The sequence below is a fragment of the Equus quagga genome, unplaced genomic scaffold (assembly GCF_021613505.1).
Source record: "Equus quagga isolate Etosha38 unplaced genomic scaffold, UCLA_HA_Equagga_1.0 203_RagTag, whole genome shotgun sequence".
Lineage (NCBI taxonomy): Eukaryota > Metazoa > Chordata > Mammalia > Perissodactyla > Equidae > Equus > Equus quagga.
In genome coordinates this window covers 9,891,852-9,897,952 of record NW_025798627.1, presented here as the reverse complement: position 1 = coordinate 9,897,952, position 6,101 = coordinate 9,891,852, and positions in this window count along the sequence as shown.

Here is a 6,101-nt window from a genome sequence, read left to right as displayed (position 1 = left end):
CCCTGAAACATGAGAATGCCTGGTGCATACATCAGTATATGTTGGAGGTTAAAGCCATAGGACACACAAAAAGATTGAGGAAAAAAAAGGAGAGAGAGAAGAAGGAGAAGAAGGAGGAGGAGGGAGAAGAAGAGGAGGAGGAGAAAGAATTAAAGGGATATCTAGATTACTCTAAAAATAGACATTTAGATAGAACTCTTTCTCAAATGTGTTACAAAATTACCTAATCCTTGAATAGGATAGAGTATATAACATCTCTCTCTTATTGGTAAACATTATTGACAATACTACGTAATAGGGCTTGATCAGAGGCTAATGGATTTTGTAGATGTGTTCACTCCAACTCTGAATGTTTTGAGGATACTAGGATTATGATCTAGAAATAAGAAAGAAAAACTAATCTGCCTTTTAGTCTTCTTCTATCTATCCTCTTTCCTACTTTATCACATAAAAAATTTACTGGGCTGCACAAGCTAAATGCAACTCTTGTTTCTTATCAAGGAGAGAGAAGAAGTACTGTGAAAGGTCTTTGGCTCTAGAATCTATCATTGCCCAATTTCACCTCTATAAAACTATTCTAGATGGTTGAGGAAGTAAGAAATGACACCATGTTCAACGTTTTCCAGACAGTGTAGTGGACGGAGAACGGTGGCAAGATTGTTGTAGAACAGGCCAAGGGCGAGATCTAGATGTAACTGGATGAACCTCTTTGTGTGAGATTGGTGGAAAATATAGGAGGTATCATTTTTGACATCACTGTCTCTGGAAAACTCATCTTGACTCCTAAAGACTGGATCCTGTGCCTTTCACATGTTTTGGTACCACCTTTATCATAGCATTTGTCACTCTGAGTTGAAATTACTCCTTGTCAGCCCTCCAAACCAGACTGTAGACTTATTAAAGACACGGATCAGATCTGTTCCTTCACTAAGCCCTGTGCCTAGCTTAATGCTTAGCACTCAGTAAAAGTAGGTTTAATTCGTGAACCAGGGCATGAGCAAATTCGGCAGCCATATTTTCCCTACTAGGATCAACTGAAAGCTACCACCTTTTCTTTTTCATATCAGCTACTACTATGCAGCCATATTTCTCTTCACCATATTCTTGTGCAATCAGTATTTAATGGATGCTTTTACACTTATCTCTTAGACAATTTTATTATGTTAATATCAGCCCACCATCACTATATTCTGATATTTTTATGTTAATCCTAATGCTATCATGCAACATGTAGCTTTGTATCACCTACAAATTTGATAAGAATTTCTGCTAGGTCTATTAGTCAATTCTATAGGAATATTAGTTAAACTGATTTAGTAGTTCCTACTTCAACACCATCCCTCCAAGAGGTCTTCATTTATCTAGCAAAGGATAATATAAGACACTGCCAAAAGTCACTAACATGAGCATCTCTAATTAGCCTCAAGCATGTCGTCCAATTGCAAGGTAGTGATTTTGAGATTTATGTCCCAGCATTTTTAAGCATAATCATTCTTTTCTATGCAAATAAGGATTACATTACTGTCAGCACTTTCCTAAGTTAGCGTGAAGCACTTGATTAGAAATGCTCGAAGAATGCATGCGTGCATAATCTTGAGTCTTCTATAGAACAATGTGAAGCAGGCTCAATTGCTGTGACTGAAAAATAGAACAACGTGACAGCCAGATGAAGAATATGCCTGCCATAACTCAAGAAAGCAGTCACGAATAGACTAACTGGCCACCTCTGGATCATGGATATTAACAGTTCCAATATTTATTAACTAGTTAATAATATTTTTAAAACCCTACAACTTTTGATATGTTTCTTTGATCTCTTGGTATAAGAAACGTTGTGGTTGGAATGAGAAGGTAAACCTCTTTCTTCCTTTTTTCTAGGCTTATCTGAGTAAACTGTACACAATAGGAAAAAAAATTGATGTCACCTATCATTAGTGAGAGTTTGAAAGCTGTCACCTCATTCTGAAGCATCCCATTCAAAATTAAAACCTATCAGTCAGGCTACTCCAACTGAAAACAAAATTGAACTCAAGCATAGTAAGATAAATAAGAACAATAAACAATTACAGTATGTACAATGCTCTATTTTTAAGTATAAAAATTTCTATCATGACCTTTAAGTGCAAAACATCCATATATCAGCTCCAGAGGAAGCTTAACCAGTTTAACAGTTGAGAAAACACTTCATGTGCAATTTAAAAAAACCTTTGGTTCTCTTTCCCTGTATTTTATATTAATGTGCTCTAGGAAAAAGGCTAACATTCTGTTAAATCTAGAGAATAGATGCACCTACCTCTGTGGGAGCTATTCGGAAAACAGAAACTTGTCTCAAATATAAAACACATTATAGGAAGGAGAAGCAAATTTGAGTAAATAATTGAAACTTCACTTTAATTGGGGGAGAAAAAAGCTTACCATATGATTTTCTCAGAAAATCATTGAATGTTCTAACTATAATAAACCCTAGTCGAATTATGTTTAACCTTGTCATTTCATAAATGAATTTATGCCAAGTGGCCAAGTGATTTGTTCAATATTACATAAATTATCATCTCTTTAGGGCTAAAGATTGTACATTACTTTTCTGTTTATACCCTAACAAACTCAGTGTGGTGCCTTGCACACAATAGGTATTTGAGTATAATTAATTAATTGATTGGAAACTGTTGGAATCATCAATTCGACCCCACTATCCACCTAGAGACACTTACATGAATTGTTGGAAAGTAATTTGAAGGCAAAAATGTAGAAAGTGGATAATGTCCTTGAAAACCAAATCTATAAGGTGAGAGCAAATCTATCAAATAATTAAAGTAAAAAAATAAAATAAAATAAAAATTGGAATTTGGTTAGCTGCTTTAATTTATTTAACTGTAATAATCTGCAAAGTTTCCTAGTTTAACTGGTTTTCATTTTCTGTAATTGCTTCTTGGCACTGACTAAACATGTACATCAAAATAAAAATGTTTGAAGAAAAAAATTCTCTTTGAAGAAGTTGCAAAGTAATCAAGCTCTCTTTTGAAAAAAGGATAACGAGAGAAAATGATAACGAGAGGGCCAAACTGAGAAATGTTGGAAAGTCTAGGGAATACTGTTGTAAACAGAGATGTAGGATCCTTTCAGAAATATTTGTCTAAGTATGTCATTTCGGGACAGCTCCCTGCCACATATGTAAGTTTTCTTGGAAGCTGTGTTCATTTCTGCACTGTCAGGATGGGATCATTTTGTACAGTTTACAACGTGGACAGGCCCTGAAGGGAGGGAAAGCCTAATTTTTCACTTTCTGGTTTTGCTTGGCTAATCCTACCTCCACATCGACTACAGCAAAACTAGGATTATCCTAACAGATTCCGAGAAAACCAAAAATAGGGTTAAAAAAATACAACTTAGTAGAATGAGATTCTGCTCACATTGACCTCTGTCTACCCATGTACATCCACACTATCTCAATTCAAGACAATAGATTTAAAGGACTCTTTCACTGATTTTTAAATTCCATAGAGTACTGAGATTTTCTCTTTTCTCTTTTCTTTTTACTAACACAACAGAAAGAGTACATCTTGACTACATCCTCACAGCATCTTTTCAAAAACAGTTTTGGATCTATTTTATGGGATTGCCTTTAAAATCATTTTATGAGACGCCACAAAATCGGAATCATTGCCTTATATTCACCTTATGTTTTTTGGTGCAATGTCACAAACTTGCTTAATTCTATGTATTCACCAGAAATTGCAACAAATTGTTTTTAGTAGTTTAAAAGAATTAAGCCTATGCTCAATGGATCCACCAATGTAAACTTTCAAAATATGTTTCAAAAAATACGTAGGTGAGGAGAAAATAAGTAAAAGTAGTTACCCCAAATTTTTCATTGAAGAGGAAAATGCTCATTTGAATATAAACTTTCTGATCTGTTTAAAGGCATTTAGAGCTACTAAATTCACCTTAACATATGGGGATTAAAAGAACAGATTTTAGAACCAGACTTCCTGGGTTTGAATCTTGGCTCTGCCATTCATTGACTGTGTGATCTTTGGCAAGTCATTTTACTCATTTGTAAAACATGTATAAAAATGGTGCATGCTCAAGAAGAAGATGGGCACGGATGTTAGCTCAGGGCCAGTCTTCCTCAGAAAAAAAGAGGAGGATTGGCAGCAGATGTTAGCTCAGGGCTAGTCTTCCTAGGAAAGAAAAAAAAAAAGTAGTGCATGCTCATAAGGTTGTGATGAGGATTAAATGAAATATATTTTTTATGTATTATATTTTAACATATATTAAATACATATGTAATTATATAAATAGAACAAGGATAGCACATGGTAAGTACTACATAAGAATTGCTATTATGATTAAGAAAGGCTTTGTTTATGGTTTTAATTATGGAAGATCGTCCACAATTATGTTTCCATGACAATAACCTTCTTGACACTAACAGAATCAAAACACGTAAACTCTCCTCATAACTCATTCACTACACAGATGTTTACTGAGCACCTTATATGCCAGGAACTGCATCAGGCATCAGATATTTAATATTGTTCAGATTTTATTTTGAGGTGATTGAAGCGCTCTGCATGATACTTTTTAGGGCTAGGTGCTTGAATGGCACAGTCAAAAACAACTTCTGAGAATATTTTAATTGTGGGAGACTCTCTTCCTCTTCCTCACTCAACCTCATTCCTTGCCTTGATCTATGTAAACTAACATTTAAAGGCCAAGCTTTCTCTTATAAGCTTAAAAAAAATTATCTCTTGAATACTGATCCAAAATAAACAGTTCAAATAAGATATTCTTTGGGAAAATGTTAATAAACTTGCCTCTGGCAAATTATTTGAGTTTCCTTGTATTTCTTTCACTTGGCAGGGATTTTTTAAAAAACAGGAATGAAAAAAATGTCGTAAGACTTTACAGATGGAGACTTTTATTCTAAAGAGACGATTTTCTTGTAAAAGCACTATTCAAGGTTGAGAATCATGAGGCTTTTAATTTACATACAAATTATGTAAATTAGACTGAAAAATAATGAAATCACCGGAAAGCTTAGAATCCTTGGTGTTGGACTGGATTCTCCGCATCTCGTCAGTCAGTCAGCCCTTACTGAGTGCCTGCTCTTTGAGACCGCGTGATAGGTACTAGAGACACAGTGACCACCACAATGAGCACAATCCTTTCCCCACGGACCTTAAAGTCTTGCAGGAAAAATAAAGTAATAATTACGAGTAACCAAGTAAATTATCATAATAAATAAATAACTACCGGAAAATAAATGAAGAACCTTTGGAATGCAGCCATTCAATAAGGTCCATATTTGGGCATTTTTTTCATTATTTTAAGATTCCATGTCTTCAGATTTCTTCACCCTAAACTCTTGATGGCCATTTCGCCCAAGTTTTAAGCTGTTGAGAAGAGGAAATGAGAAATGTTATCTTTATCTTTTTTAGTCAGGGAGAAGCAAATTCAACTATGCCAATGCAGTGCTGGGAAGAACAACAACGAAGGAAGCTAACACTAGGATGGTACGCATGGACAGCCGAGGTGTAGACTGGCTATCATTATTGCTGTTGATTCCTCCAGTTCACTTGCTATCCTTTCTTTTTATTAACAGCTAGGAAGGATTTTGCTAACTAGCATGGCTGCAATCATCAACAATTTGGTGAAATTCCAAAATCCACAGCCCCTAGAAATTTTCCTGGATCCTCTACTTGGAGAAACACTGCAAGCAACTTACAATACACTAAATCAGAAAGATTGGCCTGGAAAACCATTTATGTAATTTCTCTGCTTTTGTTTTGGGGAGTCTTCCAAAAGAAGTGTCTAGAGAATCAGATATAATTTTGAGCAGGGTATGCTAACGTGGCTTCAACAATGACTTTACTTTTCTTGTAACTTTGCACTCAACATCATTTTTTCCAGTGGTGTGTCATGCTGTCCCAATTGACTGTCTGGCCATATTTTGCTCTGGTGTTTGCTATAGCAAAAAGTGTGGATATAAAATTACCTTCTTCAATTTGATGCTAATTTCAGTGAAATGTCCCAGGATACATCCTCTCCCCTCTTCCTCCACTAAATCTATCTGATTTCAAAGAGTCCATCAGTTCTAG